The sequence below is a fragment of the Gopherus flavomarginatus genome, chromosome 2 (assembly GCF_025201925.1).
Source record: "Gopherus flavomarginatus isolate rGopFla2 chromosome 2, rGopFla2.mat.asm, whole genome shotgun sequence".
In the NCBI taxonomy this organism is placed as follows: Eukaryota; Metazoa; Chordata; order Testudines; family Testudinidae; genus Gopherus; species Gopherus flavomarginatus.
This window is the reverse complement of record NC_066618.1, coordinates 119,277,928-119,305,046: the sequence shown is the minus strand read 5'-3', so window position 1 is coordinate 119,305,046 and position 27,119 is coordinate 119,277,928. Positions and strand designations below refer to the sequence as shown.

Here is a 27,119-nt window from a genome sequence, read left to right as displayed (position 1 = left end):
TTTCAGGGGCCCAGGGCAGCCAGCAGAGAGGTAAATCACTGTTGGATAGGAGGCAGGGGTGTGGAAGATCTTTCTGGTGGTCCTACCCTGCGTCAGGCTCAGCTGCTAGTCACAGCTGGGCTGAGGACAGGACTTCCTCTTCCCTTGCACAGCATCTGGAGTCGAGTCAGAGCCACCCCTAGATTTATCCCCTGGCTGAAGGAAGCTCTGCAAACTTCCTTCCCCGCCACCTCCCGCACTTACTGCACTCATCACTCCTCAGCTGCAGGGGGAGGGATCCATATACGGGTAGCTGCTCCCTCATCTACCCAAAACCAGTGCATTCAGACCCCCTTGTATCCAGACCCTCCCAAGTCTCACCATCCTTCACTCAGACCTCCCCCCCCCGATGAGTCCCATTCCCCCAGCACCTGGATCACTCCAACAAGACACTCACACCCAGATCCCCACCCCACCGAGCCCCAACTAGCTGCATCTGGACCCCCCACACCCATACTCCCCTGCTGAGCTCTATCTCCCCACAGCGACACCACCCCCACCGAGCCCCAACCACCCTCATCTGGACCCCTTGCAGAGTCCCTTTACCATTGCACCCAGAATCCCCCAACAAGCCCCTGTGCATCCTGATTCCCTCCCCCTGCACCCAGATTGCCCCACAGAGAACCCTCTCAACCCATACCTGGATCCCCCCACATTTGGATCCTGCTTTGCTGAGCCTACCTGCCCACACCGGATACACCTGGCACAGAGGGGCAGGGCCCTGAGATGTTTCTGGGGCAGGCCCAGTCTTTGCGCTGTGTCAGTGTTGGGTGCAGCCTCATTGCTGAGTCCATGCCCTGGGGGGGAGCTGCACAGTGATCTCCCACCTCTGTACAGCCAGTGGCCTGTGCTCCCCAATACCATGCTGGAGCCCCCACATTTATTTGACAAAATTTGCAGAATTTTAAAATATTGTGTCCAAAACTTTTTTATTTTGGGGGGGGGAGGGGCACAGAATGCCCTCAGGAGTAACTGTGAATGCAGCAATTGTATTGGTTTCAGTAAGTGAGTGGTATGACGGAGATTAGACACACCATCATTTCTCAACAGCAAATTAGTCCTCCAAATTCTTACTCACTGCTCCTTAAAGGTTTCACAGCTTCATGCGAGCTTATACGAGTGTTGTAAGGCCCCTCATGGCACTGCTGTCTTCTCTCCACTGCACACTGAGACAGTACTATTAAGGGGAATAGAGAAGACATTGAGAAGACAGGAGTACAAAGAGAGCCCTTAAAATGCAGAAACTTCTCTCTCCTAGCCCCTCCTTCACGTAGGGTCTGCTCCAAAGCCTACTGAAGTCAACAGGAGTCCTTTCCTTAGACTTCTCTGGGCTTTGGATCAGCCCCTTAGTATTAGTCTCACTAGCACAGCCCTCTAAACCAGTGTTTCCCAAACTTGGGACGCTGCTTGTGTAGCGAAAGACCCTGGTGGGCCAGGCCGGTTTGTTTACTTGCCGTGTCCGCAGGTTCGGCCGATCACGGCTCACACTGGCTGCAGTTCGCTGCTTCAGGCCAATGGGAGCTGCTGGAAGTGGCAGCCAGTATGTCCCTCGACGCGCGCCACTTCCCGCGGGCCCCATTGGCCTGGAGCAGCAAGCCACGGCCAGTGAGAGCCGCGATCAGCTGGACCTGCAGATGCAGCAGGTAAACAAACCGGCCCAGCCTACCAGGGGCTTTCCCTACACAAGCAGCATCCCAGGTTTGAGAAACATTGCTCTAAACCAACAAGTCAATTGCAAATTAAGAACCAGACTAATCAATGAGCATCAGCTGCTATGGACTGTTCTGGCGATGCAAAGTCATTGTAAGCCCAGCAAAATGGGTTGTGTGTTCTGTCTGGTTCACCAGTGACTCTGCCCTTAAAAAGTTTTTTGTTTTTTTTTTTAAATATCTAAGGTTAATAACACATATCTTCAAATCATTAGAAATATCATATGGCAGCATTCTTTTTAGGTTTCCCGCAGCTCCCATTGCTGCAAGCAGCCGTACATGCGGATACTCAAGTAAACAAAAAGAACAAGGACTACTTGTGGAACCTTAGATACTAACAAATTTATGTAACCATACGCTTTTGTGGGCTAAAACCCGGGCTTTGGAGCAGAACCCGGAGCTGCAGCACAGAGCAGGTCCAGAGCAGTGGGGCTGCAGGTTTTTGCCTGGAGCTGCATCAGAGCCAGAGCACAGCTCCAAAGCCCTGGCTAAAACCCATTTCATCGGATGCATGCAATGTGCTTAAATTTGTTAGTCTCTAAGGTACCACACGTACTCCTCATTCTTTTTGCTGATACAGACTAACACGGCTACCACTCTGAAACCTCTCATCAGGTAAACAAAGTGTCTCACAGGGCTTACCCTGAACAAGCCGCGAACCAAATCTGGTTCTAGACCACTCCTGACAGGTGTTTGTCTAACCTGTTCTTAAAAATCTCCAATGATGGAGATTCCACAAGCAATTTATTCCAGTGCTTAACCACCCTCACAGTTAGGAAGTTTTTCCTAATGTCCAACCTAAAGCTCCCTTGCTGCAATTTAAGTCCACTGCTTCTTGTCCTATCCTCAGAGGTTAAGAAAAACAATTTTTCTTCCTCCTCCTTGTAACAACCTTTTACATACTTGAAAACTGTTACCATGTCCCCCCCAAGTCTTCTCTTTTCCAGACTAAACAAACCCAATTTTTTCAATCTTCCCTCACAGGTCATGTTTTCTAGATCTTTAATCATATTTGTCACTCTTCTCTGGACTTTCTCCAATTTATCCACATCCTTCCTGAAATGGGCACATTATTCCAGTTGAGGCCTAATCAGTGCAGAGTAGAGGAGAAGAAATACTTCTTTTGTCTTGCTTACAACACTCCTGCTAATACATCGCAGAATGATGTTCGCTTTTTTTGCAACAGCGGTACACTGTTGACTCATATTTAGCTTGTGGTCCACTATGACCCCCAGATCCCTTTCTGCAGTACTCCTTCCTAGGCAGTCATTTCCCATTTTGTATGTATGCAACTGACTGTTCCTTCCTAAATAGAGTACTTTGCATTTGTCCTTATTGAATTTCATCCTATTTACTTCAGACCATTTCTCTAGTTTGTCCAGATCATTTTGAATTTTAATGCTATCCTCCAAAGCACTTGCAACCCCTCCCAGCTTGGTATCATCCACAAACTTTAGAAGTGTACTCTCTATGCCATTATCTAAATCACTGATGAAGATATTGAACAGAACTGGACCCAGAACTGATCCCTGCAGGACCCTACTCGCTATGTCCTTCCAACATGATTGTGAACCACTGACAATTACTCTCTGGGAATGGTTTTCCAACCAGTTTTGCACCCACCTTACAGTAGCTCCATTTAGGCTGCATTTCCCTATTTTGTCATGACTCAATGCACTCACCCACATTTACTAACTGTACCAGTTTTAATTCACATTTTTAAAGATGTGTCTGGAACACAGAATAAAAAAACCGAAACATACTTACAAGTATAGTACTGTTTAAGTGACAGATAAAAACAATAGAAATATGTATATTAGCTTTCCACTGCTTTTTAACCTTTACAAAATCTCTGTTAAGTGACATTAAATTCCAAGAGAAAAAGGCTATTTTTGGAGGCAAAGTTTATTGATCAGTTACTAGCAGTATTAGAGAGAATAGTCAAATCAGATGCAACTTGAAGACTCTGTCTGTTCCTAGTGAGTTAGAAAGGGACCAATTTCTGAAATCTAGCTCTGAAGATAACTTGAGCTGAACTCTGGAAAATATGTTCCATGCCTCAGAGATTTATTCACAGATGAACTCACAGGTTTATACTTTTTAAAATATATTCAAATTTGTTTGTAGAGCATATAGAATTGGGATTTGATCATAAGTACCTAAGAAATTATGTCTTCTTATGATAAAGATTCTTAGAAATCAGTTGGACTACGTAGCTTTATTGTATTTAATGTTATATAAGAATCAATATTACTAAAAAGCTTGTATACAATATCATCCACTCAAATGTAAATATTTTTAATTGTCTGAGGGCCTGAAACTGCAGAGAGGAAGGTCAGCTAGTTACTCCCAAAGAGAGTCTTAGTAAAGTCAAACTTGGTCATAACCCTTTTCAAGATCAACCCATGAATAGATAAGTAGTTTATTTTTTCCCTTATTTTTCCTTCTCATGTTTTTCTCAGGCCTTGAAACAGGAGATGAATGATGATTTAGATATATATATACTAAACATTAACAGAGTTCATTTGCACATTTTCTCTCATTGAAAAACATTAATTGAAACAAGACTGAAATATCATTAGCCAATTAATCTGCATCAAAATAAAATATACATTGCTTCCTGTGGTCAGTGTCATAAATTTTATCATTACCATCAAGCAACAATTATCTGAGAGCTTTTAGAAAAAAATGCAAGCCATATTGTGTCCATCTTCCACTTCACAGGTGGACTGTCAATGCGTCCCACTCATTTGAGCACTGCCTTTACTGAAACTTTATTGTTCTGGAACTTCACATATGAAGAATACAGAACATAGTATGTTATTAATTAATAAGTTTGTTCAGCAGATAATTGAAGTTTACTTTATGATTAGATTTAAGGTAATACTATATAAGACATTGCACAAGTGACAAATTTGTAAGGTTGAAGCTGTCAGATTAAAACCAACATTTTTAGAAGTCATTTTAACTTATTGTTGTTACTGAGAGTAAAACAGACATGTTTTCAGATCAAGTGCCTCTTCTGCTAAGCTACAGTCTCTTCACAGAGAACTCTCTCAGCTCTTATTGACTGAGACACAGTGGAAGTTGAGGGCACTAGGAATTTTACAAGATTGGGCTCCAATTTTGCCCATTTTTGTACCTGTTAATTCTATTCTAAACTTTGTAAAAATTGAGGCAGTTTATCTGTAATGTACACGTTGGTGATTGCTATTAATATACACCTGCAAAGTTTCATACTCAAGTACTTCTGCAGAAGCCTATCAGGTCTTCTTTCCACTCATATACTGAAGTTACAAAGTGTAATAAACTTGAACAGTTGTTGTGTATACAGTGCTGTTTTCCATGTTGTACATTCACACGCATCTCTTATCAACTGTATTATGTCACCAAGTATAAATGTATGTACTTATCATTTTTATTTAGTTTTATAGGGCCACATTTTTAAATTGGCCTCAAACCATCCTATATCTGCATCAACAACCAAATTAAAATACTGTTTACATGTTACTAATAGTGTTGCTATACAGCAATGTTATAATACAACCCATGTCACACAACAGGGATCTTCCTCAGAGGTACAGGTCCAAAAATTTTAACCACAAGGTGTCCACATTACAACTTCAGACTGAGCGTGTAACCAGTTAGTGGCATGAAGGGCTCTAAACATGGGGGTCATATTATCTGCTGGCGTAACTCTGTTCAGCTATGCCAGCAAAGAAGTTGACCGGTGGTTTGTGTCCACGTACCACATGGTTAAAACACAGTAAGTGTGACAGCTAACAGTGTTTCAACCCTTACGTGGTGATATCTTCTTGTAACCCAACATTTCAAAAGTGGGGGAACTGGGCACTACCCTGAGGGGTTCAGACAATCAATAAATGAAGAGATGGCCTTTAACAGCACATGTGAAGGCTCTGAAGGGACACAATAGGTTTCATTTTCCTGAAGTGAGGCTCAGCTTCCAGACTTGAGGAAGCACTGCTGTAACCCACTCATCGCACTGGGCTGGACGCCCAACTATTTCTTTGGAAGTACATTCTGAGGTCCTTCAGCTCAGACCACCTTGCTCTTTGGCTGCTGCTGTGTGTGTGTGTGTCCCCCAAGCACTATTCCCTGCAGAGGACCTACAGACTTTCCCAGACTACCCCGATACAGCCATGGGTACGTGGCACGGTAGAGGCGGATATCCCGGTACGGCTGTGAGGTTGGAAATGTGGCAGGGCAGACACAGACTGAACTGTCTGACTGTGCCTCTAACTCCTCACAACAATCACTGCTGTGATGAGGCCAAGCAGGGCCCACGCTTCCATTCAGGCGACCTAGGCAGTCGCCTAGGGCGCCAGGATTTGGGAGGGCGGCATTTTGCGGCCCTGGGCGGCAATTCGGCGGCGGGGAGTCCTTCTGCGCTCCATGTCTTCAGCGGCAATTCGGCGTCCTTCACTCGCTCCGGGGCCCGGCGCTGAAGTGCCCCAAAGACCGGAAGGACCCCCCAGCCCCCCGCCGCCAAATTGCCGCCGACCGGGAGCGCCAAAAACCCTGGCACTGCTCCTGAGGCCAAGCCGCAGAGACCCAGGCGAGGACGTGCCCTATCTGCACAGGGGGGGTAAGTCACCACTCCAAGAGCCTCCAGCCCCAAGGCCCTGCTCCACAGGAGCCACTGGGGGACACACGAACTGCAGCAGCCCACAGCTCTGAGACTAGGAAGGGGAGGCGGAGAAACGGGTCCCCCCACGCCTCGTCCCCATCACATCACGCCACGCCCCCGTCTCACCCCCGTGCCGCCCCCCGCTGTTGCTGGGCTCGGTCGCTCCCCGGCGCTGGGGGGCGCGTCCAGGGCCCCCAGCCGGAGCCTCACACGCACCCCGGGCCGGCAGACCCCGCGGCATGGGGCCGCCCGGGGCAGAAACGAAAACGAAAGCGGGCCGGGCTGGGGGGTGCTGGGAGGGGAGACACCGACCGACCGGCCGCTCTCACCTCACAGCCAGGCAGGAGGCGACGCCGCTGAGACCCGAGTGGGGCGGCCCAGGAAAGGGCCGGAGCAGGCGCTGCGGAAAGGAAGGAAGCGGCGGCGGGACAGAGAGAGCGGCGAGCGCCCGCCCCCGGCTCGGCCCAGCCCCACCACGTGCTGGGTGTTTCCTAAGCCAGGAGCGCCCAGCGCGTTCTCCCCGCAGCGCGCCCAGGCCCCGAGAGAGACAGCGCCGCGCACACACCGCGGCACTGCCCGGTCTGCCGCCCCCGGCCCTGCAGAGCCCAGCCCCTGTTCTCGCTGCCAGGAGTCACTCAGCTACATGTACCTGGGAGAGGCTGAGCCCAATTCATCTGTTATAATCTCGCCCCCTGCTAGCGTGGATTACAAGTCAGCATTTTTTCTAGTTAAAATGTGCACAACTGTGCAAGATTAGGGGGGTTAAACTTTGTATTGATCTACATTTTCACAGCTGCAGGGAAATGATGGGGGCAGCTATCAGACAGTGGTTGTTTAAAAACAGTAGATTTGAGATTCAAAAAGTTAAAGTTGTATAACCCTTAAAATGCAAATTGTCAACCCCGCATCTGTCAAAATATACACAGTAAACATCTTTAAAACATGCATCTGACGAAGTGGGTATTCACCCAGGAAAGCTCATGCTCCAAAACGTCTGTTAGTCTATAAGGTGCCACAGGATTCTTTGCTGCTTTTACAGATCCAGACTAACATGGCTATCCCTCTGATATCTTTAAAACAAACTCTATAAAGTGTTTTTCTTACTTTGCCTAGTTGTATATTTCTGTTATCAAGGGAAATATGTGTAATTCCCTAATAAAATGTTGCTGCTGCAAGGCTTGCTGCTGGAGCGGGTCCCTAACCCCTTCAACAATTTGTCTAAGTGCATCTTTATCTCATTCCCATTCTTTTCTAGGTTGTTCACATTCCCCCCACTTTGTAGTGAGCTTCGCTTGGTGGGGCAGCAAGTGCAGGGGTCAAGCCACAGCCAGACAGTCTGAATCTTGGGATGACTCTGCCATGCAATCCAGGAGGCCAAGTCATATTTTGTTGTCCCAACCAGAGTCTGACGGGATCTCTCAGGCAGCCAGGGAAGGAGTGAAGGGTAGGCGGACCCAGACCTTTTCTCTCCACTGAGTCCTAGCCCAGGGCCCATGGGAAGAAAAGGTGCCTCAGTCCCTTCTGACTGCCACTCCAGATCAGTCTCCCCTGGGCCACTTCCTACCTTCCTTTCAGTTTGGGCCTAGCCTCATCAGTTCACAGCCTCAGCTGAGGGATAGTGGGGGGCTTCCCAGTTCACTCTCAGAATCTAGTTGTTCCTCCGCGTAGGGTAGCTACTCAGGCATTTCCAGAATACCAGACATTCTGGAACATCTGGGAATGGCATGGGCCTGCCCTCACTTCTGCTGCTGTGTGACCTCACATACATGTGTGTGCAAGGTCATGCCACACAGGTGATGCCATTTTTCAGAGTGCACCCTTTCCCCATCTCTGTATCCTTGATTCATGTCTTCCTCTGCCTCCATCCAATGGCTCTACCACACCTAGCTACTGTGCAGGTGTCACAGACCCATCACCTATTGGCCACTGCTGTCATCAGGTATCACCTCCAAAACAGCCTATTGGACATCCTCCCAAGTTCCACCCTGCCTCACAGCCATTGACCACAGCTGTTGCTAACCACTGCACCCTCCCTATTTCCATTGGTCAATGTTTCTTCTCCACCTGTCTCTTTGAAAGACCCCATTGGCCCAGATGTCGTCTTCTTCTTTGGTGACCATGACTGTTCTCCTGGGCCAGTTTCTGCACTATTACCTGTCAATCACAGCTGTTGCCTGCCATTATCTGGGGAGAGGGATAGCTCGGTGGTTTGAGCATTGGCCTGCCAAACCCAGGGTTGTGAGCTCAATCCTTGAGGGAGCCATATAGGGCAAAAATCTGGGGATTGGTCCTGCTTTTGGCAGGCGGTTGGACTACATGACCTGAGGTCCCTTCCAACCCTGATATTCTATGATTGGGTGACACTGGAGATGTGGGTTGAAAGCTGGAAGTGACCTTGCATGCTCTTCAAAATGGCATCATCCACAAGATACAGATACTAAACCAGATATGGTTTAGTCTCAGTACTGGATGGGGGACAAACCCTAGGAAAGCAGGACTGCCCAGTTTAATACTGGACAAGTGGCCTGTCTGCTGCTAAGTCAGGGGGCAAGGGTAGACCCCAGCCTCCTGGCTGAGTCTTACTCTCAGTTACAATCCTTTCCCTGTAGAGTCCTCTAACTCAGTGGCTACAGCCTGGATGCCTTCTTGCAGCCAGTCTCTCCTTCACTCTTCCCTGGGCCTGACTGCCAGATCTCCCTTTTAAGCAGGTGCTCTATAGGGAGCATGCCCAGGAGCTGCTGAGGGGCAGGGCCTTCTTGGCCTAATTCTGCTCCACCACTCCTTTAACTTTTTGCAGGGTCTAAAAATAGGTTTCTGTATAAAAAGAGATCTTGTTTAAGCTACTTTTGAATTTATTAATAGCTAGATTAGAAACCTTCAATTGTATTTATATAAGCCATTGGGTAAACTGGCTCTATTGGGTTCCATTCAGTCAGAAATCGACCATCAGTGATGCTACCATCCTCGGCAGTGCTCATTCCTGATGACCACTCCTGGTTCTGATTCCTCTGTGTGGTTGAAGAGATGTTTAACATCTGTCACTAAGTATATTGGGAGTAGAAGCTCTGCTAGAAGAAAACAGAAGAGTTCTTCAAGTGAGAAAAATTAAAGCTTCCATTTCTAAAAATAATAAAGAGATACCAATTCTTCCGTCAACTTAAGAGGTTTTCTGAAGTGAACTCTTTGGAACCAAAATTAATTATGCTTAAAAGTATCACCTAACTCATGCAAAGAACAATACAGTTAGGCTGTTCTAACTGACAAATTAGAAGATGGAGTACTGGTGGGGGACAGTTATAAACTACCAACTGAGACAGGAGAATAAGATGAGCTAATCTTAAACATCTATAGTATATAGAAAGAAAATTGTGTTATGATGGAAGATTTCAATCTTGAGGACACATACTGGAGATATCTTGACACTAGGAAAACTTCTTTGAAGTTTCAGAAAATTACAGATAACTTTCTAACAGAAAAGTATGGAAGCCATCTTGGGGTAATTCTATATTAGACCTCATTCTGACTGAGAAAGATTTTAAAAAAAGGTTGGCTACCTAGGCTATCATTACCTAATTAAATTTGTTAGGCATGAACTGAATATAGTCCTGACCAGTAATATATAAACTTGGTGTTTTAAAATACCCAATCTCTCAAAGCTGGAAAAAATCATGAGCAAAGCTGAGTGGGAGGAAAATTTTAAGTATTAAAATGTGAATGATAATGGGTATTTATTAGATGTCCCTCAATAACTTACAATTCCACAGTCACATAAGAAAGCTTCTCTGATTTAAAAACCATCCTGGTTAAGAGGGGAAGTGAAAATAGCAATTAAAATAATATACAACAAATGGAAAAATGGGTAAATTGAGAGCAATGAGTTCAAATGAGCAGTTAGGAAAAGCAGACAATTGATAAGGGGAGCTAAAGGTATAAATGAAGAAAAATTCTATGGCTAGTAAGTTTAAGGACTACAAGAAGAAATTCTTTAAATATATCAGGAAAAAAATTAAATCCTAATAATGGCACATGTCTGTTTCTAGATACAGCTAGTAGAGTTGTCAATCATAATGCTGAAAAGGCAGAAGGGTTCAATAAATATTTGTTCTGTATTTAGAAAGAAGTAGGATAGGTTCATAGCTTACAGTGATAATGAAATATATTCTATTTCAACAGAAACTGGGGAGGATGTTAAACTGTTAGAGTTAAGCATTTAAGTTAGTAGGACCAGATGATAAACACCAAAAAGAATTAAATAATGGCCAAGTAGTTCTCTGAACTACTAATATTGATTTTTAACAATTCTTGGAACACTTGGGAAGTTCCAGAGGATTGAAGTAAAGCTCATTTTGTACCAGTATTTCAAAAGGGTAATCAGAATGACACAGGTAGCTACAGGCTAATCAGCCTGACATAATTCCTAGACAAATCATGGTTACAATATGGGTTACAATCAGTAAAGAATTAAAGGAAATGTGATAGAGTGCACTCAACTTTCGAGTGCCTCCTGTCCGCTGGGTGTTGTGCTGCAATTTTTTTTTCCTCCTGGCACCCCCTATATGGTGTTGACCTTGTCAGGTGGGTCTTCAGTGGCCCAGCCTTCCAGCTAAGTCACACCATCAACAATGGGGGAAAAGTTCAATAAATGGTTTGGCCTTTTCAGGTCTTCAGCCTATTTAAACTCCAGCCCCTTTCTCTGGCTTTTAAATAAATCTTATCCCCTTCTCAGGGCTTAGGACACTTCCCCAGTGGCCTTTGGAGGGACCTGGGCCCACCCACTACAGGTCCCAACCCAGGGACCCTATGAACAGCACTCACACACCGATCCCTTTAACCACATCAGTTAGCTGCTATGGTTTTCCCTGGGCTTTTTCTCACAGTCTTATCACCTTCCCCTGTTACCTTAGGATTACAGACCTTGGGTTCTCTTTGTCTTATCGTCTTTCCCAGGCCTCCTTGCCTAGAGAGTTTCTGTCTTTCAGCCCTTCCTCACATTTCTGCTCCCAGCTAGCAACTGACCTAGTCAGGTCCTGCAGCTCCTTTTCTCTGAGCCTGCTGCACTCTCATTAGCTCCTTCCCTACAGCCTTTCTAGTCAGGTCTGGAGGACCCACCTTCACTGCTCCTTTCCTGGGGTATGCTGTAGTAAGACCATGAGGCCTCCACTAGGGGGCCTCAAAGGCCCTGGTATACCTCTTCACAGAATAGTAGCCTAATAATACCAGAGCAACATGTTTTTATGGAAAATAAGATTTAAAAAAAAAAAAAAGATTACAAATGTGGTTGACATAATATACTAAGATGCAGGAAGTAATGGTCTTACTCTGCTTGGCCCTGATGAGGCCTCAGCTGGAGTACTGTGTCCAGTTCTAGATGCCACACTTATGGAAAGATGTGAACATATTGGAGGGAGTCCAAAGGAGAGCAACAAAACTGATAAAAGATTTAGAAAACCTGAACTATCAGGAAGGGTTAAAAAGACTAGGCATGTTCAGTTTTGAAACAACAAGACTGAGGGGGAACATGACAACAGTCTTCAAATATGCTAAGGGCTGGTAAACAGTTCTTCTCCATGTCTGCTGAAGGTAGGACAAGTTGTAATGGGCTTAATCTGTAGCAAAGGAGATTTAGGTTACATATTATGAAAAACTCTCTAACTTTACGGGTAGTTAAGTTCTGGAATAGGCTTCCAAGGCAGGTTGTGGAATCCCCATCTTTGGAGGTTTTTAAGAACTGGTTGGACAAACACCTGTCAGGGATAGTCAAGGTTTACTTAGTCCTGCCACAGTGCAGGGGGCTTGACTTGATGACTTCTCGAGATCCCTTCCATCCCTATATTTCTAGGATTCTATTACTATAATTGTAGATAACCAAATGGATGTGGGCTCCTATAGCCATACTGTGTAGATGAGAAGGTGAACATGCTCCTTGCATACATAAACAGGGGAAAAGCAGCAAAGAGTCCTGTGGCACCTTATAGACTAACAGACGTTTTGGAGCATGAGCTTTCATGGGTGAATACCCACTTCGTCAGATGCATGTAGTGGAAATTTCCAGGGGCAGGTATATATATGCAGGCAAGCTAGAGATAGTGAGGTTAGTTCAATCAGGGAGGATGAGACCCTGTTCCAGCAGTTGAGGTGTGAAAACCAAGGGAGGAGAAACTGGTTTTGTGGTTGACAAGCCATTCACAGTCTTTGTTTAATCCTGAGCTGATGGTATCAAATTTGGTTTTCACACTTCAACAGCTAGAACAGGGCCTCATCCTCCCTGATTGAACTAACCTCATTATCTCTAGCTTGTCTGCATATATATACCTGCCCCTGGAAATTTCCACTACATGCATCTGAGGAAGTGGGTATTCACCCACGAAAGCTCATGCTCCAAAACGTCTGTTAGTCTATAAGGTGCCACAGGATTCTTTGCTGCTTTTACAGATCCAGACTAACACGGCTACCCCTCTGATAATAAACAGGGGAGTATCAAGTACAAGTGGAGAGGAGGTATTATCTCTGTATACAGATGAGAACTGTTCCTGGAATATTGTGTGCTGTTCTGTTGTCCACTCTTCAAAATGATGTTGATAAATTGGAAAGAGTTCAGAAAAAAGCTACAATCATGATTTAAAGTCTAAAAATCATGCCTTATAATAAGAAGCTTAGAAATTGCAATTATTTCGTTTATCCAACAGAGGATTATAAGATGGCTTGTTCATGGTGTACGCATACACCAGAAAAAGGCATAATAAGCTCCCGTGTTTGGAAGCTGAAACTAGACAAATTCAGGCTAGAAATAAAGCACAATTTTTAAGTGAGGATAATTAACTGTGGAAATAACTTTCCCGAGGATGTGGTGGATTCTTCATAATTTGAAATCTTTAAATCAAGATTGAAAGCGTTTCTAAAAGGACATTCTATAGCTCAAATAGAAGTTATGGGCCTGATGCAGAAGTGACTGGGCAAGCTACTGTGGCCCATGTTATACAGGTCATACTAGATTAGCATAATGGCCTCTTCTGGCCTTAAAATTTATGAATCTAGCATAAGGCAAAAGACCCAGAAGGCTAGCTAGCTAGCAGGAAAAGAGAGAGAGGGATCCAAAGTTTGCAACAATGATAGAAAAGTTGCAACAGCCACCATACCAAAGACAACAAAGGGATTTTAGGAGTGCTACCAGGCAAATTTGAAGATCACCTGAACTATTTTAGAGCAAGCACATAAATTTCATACCTGACATTCAACTTTTCTATCACTGGTAAGGGAGATGATATAAACAATTATTTCAGAGTGCTCCAAATGTTGTCACCTATCTCCAGGTGGTCAAATTTTTCTGGATCCAATGCCAAGTGCTGTCACTCATGGTAAGGCCATGTAAGGAAGAAGAGTTCCACCTTCAGGTTTGGGCAGAAACTACCACTGATGGCAAAAGATAGAGCAGACAAATTCTAAAGATGGAGATGGAGTTGCACTTGCTGAATAAATACTACTACTTGCTGACAGATCTAGACTTGTGATAGATGTCCATAATCATTATTTGAATAGTCTCTTAGAGATCTGACAGATTTGGGTGTTCATGAAATTTACAAGAAAACTGATCTCATCCATCACTGAAACTTGTATAGGAAAATCTCCAAACTTCCTGTAAAGTGATAAAAACTGTTCTATGTCTAATATGCCCACAGGGGAAAGAGAAGCAGCATTTACTTTTGCATACTCTAAGCATTCATAGTTTCAGATGTATTGATACACAGTCCAGATGCCCAGTTCATTAAATTTGTTTGTAGTCTGTCATGTCATTGCTTATTCTCCACATTCTTCAATAGGCAGGCTGTCAGATAACTCATTTTGGGTTCAATGTTTCAGCAAGTTTGTTTCTCATAGGATAAAGAACTTCCTACTGTGACTGTAGTTCTTCCAGTGGAACATTTTAAGTTTCTATTGAGTATTTAACTGCAGGATTGTTATTGGCTTTACTAATTTCATAACTGGCAGAATCTGTATGGCAAAAACAGACAATGCTTCCATTGTATAATCAGAAACAGATATTACTCTGTTACATTGACCATTGTTCCCTCCAGCCTTTCAGATATACAGCATGATTTGCAATGTCATCTCATCTTACATTCTTGAAAAAATCAATCTCATTCAATAATTTGTGAGTGATGTGTATTTTGTGGATGTTTGGGCAACACTTTCTGTAGCTACTTTCTTTACATGAGCAAGATATTTGTTGCAAGGTTTCTTTATTGATTTACATGCCACCAATACAACTCATGCTATACATTTTCAGAGCAGGGCGGAATTCTGATACTCTGTCTCTTGTTTAAATATAAAACATTTCAAAGTCTGTTCAAACACAACAGTCCTTCAAATTGCATATGCCACAGCAGCAGGAATTAATCAAGACCCATGTCTTCTCCAACACCCTTTCACCCCCACTGGGTCTGAAGCGGACATATGGGATTCAGTGTATTAATGATCAAATGTCTATGGATAATATTAGATTTATTTTTGTATGGATCAGAGTTAGTTACCAGTATCCACTATGCTAGGTTTCAGACGTGAGGTCACACAGACTTATATGCGTGACTACACACAGAATTTGCACTCATTGATTAAATTAGTTTTTGGTGCGATCCTCTTGTGAGGACACTCCTAGATTGGTTGGAGAGTGCCTTATTTAGGTTTTATTATTATATCAGTTTAGTTTAAATTGGAATCAGCATAAGCTAAATCAGCCTAAGACACTCTTAAACTGAGGGCTTGTCTACACTTACATTTTATAGCATTCTATCTTGCTGAGTCAGGGGTGTGAAAAATCACCCTCCTGAGCGCAGCAAGTCTGAGTGCTTTAAAGCACTAGTGTAGACAGGCTCCAAGCGCTGGGAGCCGTGCTCCCAGCAGTCAGAGCTAACCCCTCGTGGAGGTGGATTACCAGGAACTCTCCCAGTGCTCGCACATGACCAGACTCGCACTTCAAAGTGCTGCTACAAGAGCGTTCCCATGGTAGCAATCTGAAGTTTCCGGTGCAGATCTACTCTGAGATTTAGAGATTCCATTAAGGGCTATTGCATCAATTTAACTAAGCTGGTACAAATGTGTTTACACAAGGCCTTAGAAATTCTGGTTGAAACCCTAGCACCATTGTTAATGGCAACATTTCCATTGTCTACAATGGGGCCAGGATTTCACCTTCTGTCTATACCTCTAGGGTATTTTTATCTGAAAAAAATAAAACTGTAGCAAAGGGAAAGAGTGTAGCAATCAACCACCATTGAGCAAACAACATTCACTTATGCAAATCATTCATTACTCTTTTTCTGTAAGGTTTCATACTGCAAGACAATTCAGCCTTGAGAGAGGGATTCAGCATGCCTTTCAACAGCAAACAGGATAAGGGCATGTAAAAATCACAGCATCCCTTTGTAATCAGATTATATAAGAATGCTTTCAAAACTGTTCACTTAATTTTTCTTGGCTAGATAGAAAGATAATTCTAAGGCTACTTTTTTGTTGACCCACAGAGATCATCTTAAGCAACTACTATTCAATAAAAGATTCTCAACTGAACTTCAATAACTTATTAAAATTAAGAAACTTCTTACACCATAGAGCTGGAGACCCTAGATCAATTTTTTTAGGCTTTCACTGACTAGATGCTGGAACCTCTCCTAGTAACAGACTCTTACAGCCAGGACCGGCGCTAGGGGTTTGAGCGCCCTAGGCGGACAGCAATTTCACCGCCCTGCGCGCTGGTCCCGCGGCTCCGCTGGAGCTGCTGCAGTGGTGCCTGCGGAGGGTCCGGTGCTCCGCGGCTCCGGTGGAGCTGCCGCAGTCATGCCTGCGGGCGGTTGACCGGAGCCGCGCGAGGAGCTGACCGTCTGCAGGCACGACTGTGGCAGCTCCACCGGAGCCGCGGACCAGCAGACCCTCCGCAGGCACCACTGCGGCAGCTCCACCGGAGCTGCCTGCCGCCCCCTCCAGCAAAATGCCGCCCACCAATTATTCTGGCGCCCTAGGCGATTGCCTAGGCTGCCTAAATGGCAGCGCCGGCCCTGCTTACAACCTGTCTGCTTTTGTCATCTTCCTTCCCTCTTCTGGGAAAATCAGAACACTGGGAAAATCCTCAGCTCTCAGTAACAGGTTCCTCCTCTGTGCAGTTGAGGTAAATAGAAGTGAAACTCTTTTAGCTGGCTAGCTTGGATGATGGAACATTTCTTCAGGTTTACTCTCAATGACTTTTTCTTGAAGAGTCTCTCTGCCAAAGTCCCTGTCACTCTCCACTGCAAGCAGCACTTTTTTTACTTGAATTTACAAGTCTAGACAGCTTAGCAGTTTCTTCTAGCCATGTGGTTACATAAAGGGTGTTTGACAGTCATTTCATGAAATTATGGCATAGTTCAAAGATGGAGCTTAGTTCATCAATACACACTAGGACTCAGGCATGATCTACATCTAAAGCTTAGGCTCTGTCTATACTGGCAAGTTTCTGAGCAGTAAAGCAACTTTCTGCCCTGTGACTCCCGAGGTGTACACACTGCCAAGATACTTAGTGCGCAGAAACTGTGCAGTTGTAAAGCGCTTTTAAAAAAAAAATCCGAACAAGAGACGTAGAGCTTTCTGTGCTGGGGTTAAAGCGCTGCAGTGCCAGTGTAGACACCGAGGTCGATTACAGCACTGTGATTGGCCTCCGGGAGATATCTCACAGCTCTGGTCTTCAGGTTGAACTCTAGTGCCCTGCCCTCAGGTGACCAGCCATCAGCCCCATCCACCCCATAAATTCCTTTGGAATTTTGAAAGTCCCCTTCCTGTTTGCTCGCTGATGCGTGCAGTGGTCTCAGCGCATCTTCCCAGTAGTCATGCCTGCTCCACACACCAGGTGATCCCCCACTTGGAGCAATGCCGAGCTGCTGGACCTCATCAGCATTTGGGGAGAGGAGGCAGTCCAGTCCGAGCTGCATTCCAGCCATAGGAATTATTATACCTACGGACAGATTTCATGATGCATGACAGAAAGGGGCCATGACCAGGACACATTGCAGTTCAGGGTCAAAGTGAAGGAATTGCAGAATGCCTACCACGAGGCATGGGGGGCAAACCACTGCTCTGGTGCTGCGCCCATGAGCTGTCGGTTCTTCAAAGAGCTGGAAGCGATATTCAGCAGTGACCCCACCTCCACCCTGAAGACCACTGTGGATATTTCGATGGCTCGCTTGCCAGTCAAGAGTGAACGGAGCCAGGAAGAGGAAATCTTGGATAAGGAGGAGGAGGGGAACCCAGAGGCAGAGGATGACTTGGAGGTCAGAGATACATGCAGTCAGGAGCTCTTTTCTACCCCAGAGGAGGCTAGCCAGTCACAGCAGTCGAATCTTGGTGAAGTGTAAACAGGAGAGGAGGCCCCTGGTAAGTGGATCTGATTTGAGGAATCGCTGAAGCAAGTTGTTGAGGGCAGAAGGGTTGCAGAAAGCTGGCTTGTCTCCCACAACATACCTAGTCTGAGCAGCTGAACAGGCTGTTGATTGACTCCCACACTTCATGGGAATCTCCCTTACAGATCTCCAGGAAACTCTCGTGGAGATACTGGGCAATCCGCTGCTGCAGGTTCTTTGGCAGAGCTGCTTTGTTTCTTGCCCCATTAACAGTAACTTTCCCATGCCACTGTGCCGTCATGCGGAGAGGAGGACCATTACTGCACACAGGAGAGCTGCATAAGGGCCAGGGCGGAAGCCACAGGCTTGGAGAAGACCCTCGATCCCCTTCTCACCCTCAGCAGTGAGGCCTGGTCTACACTACAAGGTTATATCAAATTTAGCTGCGTTAGGTCAATTTTGTAATGAATGCATCTACACAAACAATCCCGTTCTGCTGACCTAAAGAGCTCTTAAAATCAGCTGCTGTACTCCTCCCCAATGAGTGGAGTAGCGCTAAAATCAACCTTCCTGGGTCTAATTTGGGGTAGTGTATTGGCCTCCAGGAGCTATCCCAGAGTGCTCCAACGTGACCACTCTGGACAGCACTTTCAACTCTGATGCACTAGCCAGGTACACAGGAAAAGCACTAGGAACTATTGAATTTCATTTCCTGTTTGGTCAGCATGGCAAGCTCAGCAGAACAGGTGACCATGCAGTCCCAGAATCTCAAACTAGCTCCAGAAATGGAGCAAATGAGAGACACTAGATCTGATTGCAGTATGAGCAGAAGAATCTGTGTAGGCAGAACTCTGATCCTGCAGAAGAAATGCTGATATATATGCCAAAATTGCATGGAGGATGGTGGAGAGAAGCTACAACAGGTACACACAGTAGTGCTGCATGAAAATTAAGGAGCTCAGGCAAGCCTACCAAAAGACAAAGGATGCAAACAGTCGCTCCGGGTCAGAGCCCCAGACATGCCACTTGATCAGCTGCATGCCATTCTGGAATGGGGGACCCTACCAGTACCCCAAAACTCTCTGTGGACACCTGCAAGGTGGCAGCCTCACGCAACATGGATGAGGATTATGTGGATGAGGAAGAGGAGAAGGAGAATGCACAGCAGGCAAGCAGAGAATCTGTTCTCCCCAACAGCCAGGACCTTTTCCTCACCCTGGAGCCAATACCTGTCCAGGGCCTATTGTTCCAGGATCCTGAAGGTGGAGAAGGCACCTCTGGTGAGTGCACATTTTTAACAACACTACAGGGGTTAAAGGCAATTGTGTTTAATGTTTTATTTGCCCTGAGCAATTGGGATGCATTCGCAGCCAGTACAGCTAATGGAAAAGGTTGTTAATGTGTCTGGGGATGGAGCAGGAATCCTCCAGGGACATCTCCATCAAGCTCTCCTGGAGGTACTCTGAAAGTCTTTGCAGAAGGTTTCTGGAGAGAGCTGCCTGATTTCGTTCTCCATGGTAGGACACTTTACCACACCAAGCCAGTAGCAAGTGGTCTGGAATCATTGCTGCACAAAGTATGGCAATGAATGGTCCTGGTTTTGGTTGCATTCATGCAACACTTGGTCTTTATCTTTCTGTGTCAGCCTCAGGAGAGTGATATCATTCATGGTCACCTGGTTGAAATAGGGGAAGTTTTGTAAGGGAACAGTAATCCCCTCTGTTTGCTGATCCCTGACACATTAGACCTCAGGCATGCTTGGCTGTTTGCACTTGGCTAAAAGGGATCATCCGGGAGAAAAGCCATGCGGGGGGAGGAAGGGAGGGGTGTGCTGCACATCCACCCCAAAACCGCGGTCCCTCCTTTTAAACGGTAAACGCAACTGGCATTGGTTGCTATGGGAAAGGAGAGTGCTGCAGTTTGAAACCATTCCCACACGTTATGAATGCAGAAGAAGCCAACCCCACATACCCTTTGGCTTACTATGGCTGCCTGCAAACTGAATTCTGTTGCCCAGCCATGTGTGATGTGTCACTGTACCAGCAGGTGCTCAATATAAAAGGCAAAATGCGACCTTGTACCTAAAACATATGTGCTGTCTGCTGTGAATTGCTTGATTCACTGTGAAAGAGTCTCCCTTTTGTTCTCAGAAATGTATCTTCTTAAAAGTCTACTCTCCCTTTTTTCTCCCCTGCAACTGCAAATGCTTCTATGCTCCCCACATCAACTCCGTCCCTGAGGTATCACAGATTAGAAGGCAAAAAAAACGTACTCGTTATTACGTGTTTTCCGAGCTCACGCAAGTCTCCTGCACTGATAGGGCACAGCTGAATGCATGGAGGCATTCAGTGGCAGAGGCCAGGAAAGCTTACAGTGAGCATGATTCGAACACGCAGGAGTACATGCTGAGACTAATGGGAGAGGAAACAGACATGATGAGGCGTCTGGTAGAGCAGCAGGAAAGGCAACTAGAGTACAGACTCCTGCTGCAGCCATTGTGTAACCGCCTGCCCTTCTCACCAAGTTCCATATCCTCCTCACCCAGATGCACAAGAACGCGGAGGGGAGGCTCCAGGAACCCTGCCACTCAACTCCAGGGGATGAGCCAAGCAACCGAAGGCTGTCATTCAAACAGCTTTGATTTGCAGTGTGGTTACAACAGGGCCGCCCGGGGTGGGGGGGGCAAGTGGGGCAATTTGCCCTGGACACCACAGGGGCCCCCACGAGAATATAGTATTCTATAGTATTGCAACTTTTTTTTTATGGAAGGGGCCCCCAAAATTGCTTTGCCCCAAGCCCCCTGAATCCTCTGGGCGGCCCTGGGCTACAATAAGTAATGTGGCCTTATCCTTCCCTCCTCAGCCACCCCACCCTGTTATCAAACTCTTTGTACACCCAGGCTTCCTTTTACTAGTCAGCGTTGTCAGTGATCTAAAGTATTTTTTAATAAATAAAGAATTAATGGATTCAGAACAATAGGGACTTTATTTCCTGTGCCAGCTGTAGTCGAAGGGGGGACAGGGATTGGCTTACAGGGAAGTACCTTCACCAAAGGGGGTGGGTTTGAATCAAGGACAAACACATAGAACTGTCACACCATAGCCTGGTCAGTCATGAAACTGTTTTTCAAACCTCTCTGATGCACAGTGCACCTCAGTGTGCTTTTCTAATTGCCCTGGTGCCTGGCTGTTCAAAATTGACCACCAGGCAATCTGCCTCAACCTCCCACCCCGCCATAAATGTCTCCTCCTTACTCTCACAGATATTATGGAGCACACAGCAAGCAGCAATAACAATGGGAATATTGCTTTCGCTGAGGTCTAACCTACTCAGCAAACTGTGCCAGCGCCCCTTTAAACATCCAAAGGCACATTCTACCACCATTCTGCACTTGCTCGGCCTATAGTTGAACGACTCCTTACTGCTGTCCAGGCTGCCTGTGTATGGCTTCATGAGCCACGGGAGTAAGGCGTAGGCTGGGTCCTCAAGGTTAACTACTGGCATTTCAGCATCCCCAACAGTAATTTTCTGGTCTGGGAAGAAAGTTCATTCTTGCAACTTTCCGAACATCCCGGAGTTCTGAAAGATGCGAGCATCATGAACCTTTCCCGACCATCCCATGTTGATATTGTTAAAATGGCCCTTGTGATCCACCAGTGCTTGCAACACCATTGAGAAGTACCTCTTGCAGTTTATGTACTCTGTAGCAAGGTGGTCCAGTACCGAGATAGGGATATGCATACCGTCTATCGCCCCACCACAGTTAGGGAACTCCATTGCAGCAAAGACATCCATTAGGACTTGCACATTTCCCAGAGTCAGTACCCTTCTTAGCAGAAGGATATTGATTGTCCTGGCTACTTGGATCACAGCAGCCCTCATGGTAGATTTACGCACTCCGAATTGATTACCAACTGACCAGCAGTCAGTCGTTGCAGGCTTCCAAAGGGCTATTGCCATTTGCTTCTCAATTGTCAGGGCAGGTCTTGTATTGGTATTTCTGCACTTCAGGGTGGGGGAAAGCAACTCACAAAGTTCCATGAAAGTGACCTTATGCATGCGAAAGTTTCACAGCCACTGGGAATCATCCCATATGTGCAACACTATGTGGTCCCACCAGTCTGTGCTTGTTTGCCAGGCCCAGAATTGGTGTTCCACTGTATCAACATGCCCCAATGTCGCCATGATATCCCAACTGCCACATCCCGTGCTTTCAGAAACATCTGTGTCCATATGCTCCTCACAATCTTCCTCGTGCTGGCAGCTCCTAGCTAGGATCTGCACAAACTGAAGGATAATGCGCAAGGTGTTTACAATGCTCACGAAAGCAGTGTGCAACTGAGCAGGCTCCATGCTTGTCGTGCTATGGCGTCTGCAAGGATAACCCAGGAAAAAAGGCTCAAAATGGTTGTTTGCCATTGCTTTCAAGGTGAGAGGGAGGGAGGGGAGAAGGACGACATGTACCCAAAACCACTTGCGATAATGGTTTTGCCCCATCAGACATTGGGAGCTTAACCCAGAATTCCAGTGGGCAGTGGGGACTGTGGAATAGTTACCCACAGTGCACCACACCATGAGTCGATGCGCTTAGTGGGGACACGCATGATCAACTGCATAAAATTGGTTACTAAAGATCGACTTCTATCAAATCGACCTCATAGTGTAGTGTAGACATGCCCTGAGATATCTTCCATAATGATCACACCCTGTGGAAAGTGTGCGGACAGGAATGATTATCAGGCCCACCCTACAGTGCTGACTCTCCCCAACAGCCACATGCCCTGTGTACAGCAGGGTCTGCGAAGAGTAATTTACCCTGCCTCTGTGGCTACTCACCATTTTGGGGGTCTTGTGGTTCATGTGTGCTTGCCTGGAGTCAGCCAGTTAGTGACAGGTATGTGAGTACTGGCTGTGTTTTAAAGCACTGAATCAGTGGTGTCCGTGTTGCAAACAATACTGCTTCTGTAAAATGTTGCATTTAACCTTCACAGAGATGACCTTGGGAGCCCAGCCTCCCTCTTTGTTATCAGAGGCTGAACAGCTGCACAAAATTAGAAAGTGACCAAGAAGAACTAAGGAGGACTTTCTGCATGATGTTATGATGCACTCTGCCACCAAGAAACAGGAACTGAAGGAGTGGTGAGACAGGGAGAAGAGGGACCGAAAGGAGAACACAGCATGCCAGAATGAAGCCACGGAGTGGCTCTTAAAGGTTATGGAGCACCAAGCAGACATGCTCCAGGCGATACTAGCTTTTCAAACCAAGCAGCTCTGCGCCCGCCCTCCCCTTCAGTCGCTGTCGCAAAACTCTTTCCCATGCACCGCCAACACACTTTTATCAACCTCCTGGCTGCAGTCTATACCCGCAGCATTGCACTCCTCCCCCTCACAGTCCAGCACTGAGGACTCCCACTACCCACTGCACTCAACACCCATCCCTCTGCAGTTTGGCCCTGCTGAAGTACAGCACCCACTGCATTGTACTCCAAAGGAGAAGGTTGGACATGATCCCTGGACATACACAAATATTTAGACGTCCTAGGACCCCAACTCCTCCTGGACCTTCCCTTCCCTCCTCCCCCTCACTGCTGATGGGTTTTTTTGTTTGACTCTCTCCTCTGGTTGTTGTCTTTTATTAAAAGAAGTGTGTTGGTTTGAAAGCAATCGTTATTCTATTAATTGAAAGCAAAAAGAGCACTGCAAAGCAACATACAATTATGTTAAACCCACATATTGCATCATGTGCACCAATCACCACCTAGCATTACAAGCACTGCACTCCCGAGCATATCAACAAACATTAGTGGCTTTCAGCTTCAAATTGCTGCCTCAAGGCATCCCTGATCCTTATGGTCACGCACTGTGCCCCTCTAATAGCCCTGATCTCTGGCTGTTTGAACTCAGCCTCCAGATGCTGAGCCTCTGCAGTCCAGCCCTGAGTGAAGCTTTCACCTTTCCCTTCACAAATATTATGGAGCATACAGCACGCAGTTATAAGCATAGGAACATTGTCATTGGCCAGGTCCAGCTTCCCATAGAGGCATTGCCAGCAGGCTTTTAAACAACCAAAAGCACACTCAACAGTCATTCTGCACTTGCTCAGCCTGTTGTTGAACTGCTCCTTGCTTCTGTCAAGTTGCCCTGTGTATGGCTTCATAAGCCACAGCATTAAGGGGTAGGTGGGGTCTCCCAGGATCACAGTGGGCATTTTAACTTCCCCTATGGTGAGCTTCTGGTCCAGGAAGAAAGTCCCTGCTTCCAGCTTCCTGAACAGGCCAGTGTTCCAAAAGATGTGTGCGTCATACACCTTTCTGGACCACCCCACGTTAATGTCTGTGAAACGCCCATGGTGATCCACAAGCACCTGGAGAACCATTGAGAAATACCCCTTGCGCTTAATGTACTTGGTGGCTAAGTGGTCTGGTGCCAGAACTGGAATATGCGTGGCATCTATTGCCCCTCCACAGTTAGGGAAGCCCATTTGTACAAAGTCATCTACAGTGTCACACACATTGTGTATCTTGGTCTTTCGGTCATGGTCATGGCCTATCGGAACAGGATGTAATTAATGGCCCTGCACACCTCTGTCAACATGAGTCCACCGGTAGACTTTCCCACTGCGAACTGATTAGCGATCAATTGGTAGCAGTCTGGAGTAGCTGGCTTCCACAGTGCAATTGCCACGTGCTTCTCCAATGGCAGGGCAGCTCTCATTCTCGTGTCCTTGTGCCGCTGGGCTGGGGCGAACTCATCACACAGTCCCATGAATGTGGCTTTCCTCATCATCCCAGATATGCATCACAATGTGCTCCCACCACTCAGTGCTTGTTTCCCAAGCCCCAAAGTGGTGTTCCACTGTGGTCAGCACCTCCGTGAATGCCACAAGCAATCTCATGTCGTAGTTACTATGCGTAGTGAGATCAATGTCACACTTCTTTTGCCTCTGTAGCTTAAGGACGTGACGTGTTGCTCAGAGCGAGCAGCATACTGGTCAGCAGTTCGGGATCCATTCCTGCAGTCCAAAGAGGCAGGGCACGCAGTACACAAACCATTGAAAGACGGCGCCAAATGCAGACAGAAGCACAGGGGCTGCTGGGATGCGAAGTAATGCACCACAGGTCATTGGGACAGGACCCAGGATGCCCCGTGACCCCATCTGCCTTCCCACAAGTCTTAGCGGCAGAAGAGAAAGAGGTGGATTTACTACAGCAATGGAAAAACTCCTTCCATCACTATAGCAAGTGTCTACAGTACAGTGCTACAGTGACAGAAGTGCAGAGATATGCCAATGTAGTTCAGCCAAACGTTTGTGCTCTTTTCTTGCTATGAAGAGTCAGAAATGAAGAGGGGTAGCGGCTAACATAACCACATTTTTAATAGTATTTTGCAGACAGCCTGTTTACATCTTCCTCTATTTATAATGTTTTCTAAACACCCTGAGACCAGTTTGAAGCTGATTATAACTTGCTGATCTTTTTTAAAATTCCAGATGAATGTTCAGTTTGGCCATATCCATTTTGCTCGTCATCCCAGATGTGCATCACAATATGATCCCACCAGTCAGTGCTTGTTTCCCAAGCCCAAAAGCAGAGTTCCACTGTGGTCAGCACCTCCATGAATGCCACAAGCAATCTCGTGTCATAGCTATTATGCGTGGTGAGATCAATGTCACACTTCTTTTGCCTCTGCAGTTTAAAGATTAATTCCACTGCCACTCGTGACATGTTGGTCAGAGTGAACAGCATATTGGTCAAAACTTCGGAATCCATTTGTAAACATTTGTGGAAACAATCTTTTGTTCATGCAAATGTTTGAGACCTGGCTGTTCTTTACACAAATATTCCTATCAAACAACAGAATCCATGGGTGAAAGAGTCACTATTCTAATATTTGTGTCACTCTAGTGTTCTTGTGGCCAAAATGGAGTCTACTCTGCAGGCAGCTCTGACCAAGAGAAGCTGCGCACAGGAACGTAGCAGGGAAAGTCCGTTCCACCTCAGGGGCACCTGTTCCAAACCCCACAACATGAACACACACACACTGGAAAAGTACAATGGATATAAGAAAGGGAAATATTTATTTACAGAGAGATGAAAGGAGAAAAACAACAGGGGGAAATATAGGGGGTGCGGTAAAACAGGGCTGCATTTAACTCAAGGCTCCCCAGGCCCAGTGGTACCACAGTCTGAAAGCAAGACAGTGAGCAATGTGTCTGCACACAGAGCTCAGGAGTTCTGGGCAGAGTTCCAGTCTGGTGCTGAGTCCTGGGTGCTCCTGGTCATCTTTGGCACCAGTAAAGTTTCCCCAACAAACCGCACTGGTGCCCTCTTCTGCCACTTTCTACAGACCCACACAAAGTGACAACCTCCTCACTTAACTAGCTAACAGCCTCCCTCCTTATTCCCAATGCAAAGTCACAAGCCCCAGTACTCACAGCCTCATGCAGCTCTAGGCAGCAATGATACTGGGTCCAGCTCCGGTGTGTCCTTCTCAGGCGATTCGTCCCTGGCACAGAGCTCCTCCTGGCTCCTGTCCTGGGGTGTCCCCAGTTGGCTGCTCTGTCCCTCCCAGACTGTAGGCAGATTCTTGGCTGCTTCACTCTGCGAGGGCCTGCTTGCTGCAGCCCTTCTGTCTGGAGATCCGGACACACACGCCTGTTGTTCTTCCCTCTCTCCCTCTCCCTCCCACCAACTGCACTTCCTCTTTCTGGAACAATCAGCACTTCCCTTCTCAGGAAAAAGATTTAAAGGGGCCATACTCTCTAAACGCCAAAGGGGTTGCACTTGAAAAGTTTCAGTTATTCAATTGCAGACTAGAAACATCATGTGGATTAGGTAACTAATCACTATACCGTGAGTAAAGAATAATCAGTTTAGTGAAAATTGTCAGGATCCTGACAAGGGCCGTCAGTACTAATGATCAGAGTAGGGTCAAACCTGAGGCTGAGAGTAGCAGAAGAGTTTGTAGTCAAGTTCCAGGTGGGGATTAATGCCAAGGATCACAGTCCAAGTTGGGTTTCAGAGTCCAAGGTCCACATCAAGCCAAGGTCAAAGCCAGGAGTTCAAGAGCAGGAATGGCCAGAGAAACTACACTGTTACCTGGGCACTTCTGGTAATGCCCAAACACTGAGTGGGTCATGATCCCATGAAATTGGCTCAGCTCTGTGACAGAATACACCCCTGTGTTCACACCAGGTGCTCTATTGTAAAAATCTTTGTACAAGGCATGCTTTGTGAGGTATCATTTTAAAACTCATAACTTGCTGATCAGTCACATCGTGGTGAAATGTGTGTAGCAGCTTTGTGCATAGAGTTATACATTTCCACTGTATAATGTCCCCAATGAAGTGATCAGACAGCA

General features: G+C 46.2%; 1 protein-coding gene across 6 annotated transcripts in view; it reads right to left on the bottom strand.

The window, feature by feature from the left end:
* The window catches only part of STX17 (syntaxin 17), a 121,423-nt gene extending 94,996 nt beyond the window's left edge, over positions 1-26,427 (bottom strand). Inside the window, exons 1-3 of one of the 6 annotated variants that reach the window (XM_050938251.1) lie at positions 6,726-6,853; positions 3,372-3,479; positions 1,118-1,216 (exon numbers count right to left, since the gene is read on the bottom strand). The gene's annotated coding sequence lies outside the window, so the exon portion shown is untranslated. Of the gene's footprint in view, positions 1-1,113; positions 1,217-3,371; positions 3,480-6,725; positions 6,854-26,193 lie in introns of those variants that run through there. The other 5 variants (XM_050938252.1, XM_050938253.1, XM_050938249.1 and 2 more) reach the window with 5 other exon arrangements.
* Between the last annotated feature and the right edge of the window lie 692 nt (positions 26,428-27,119).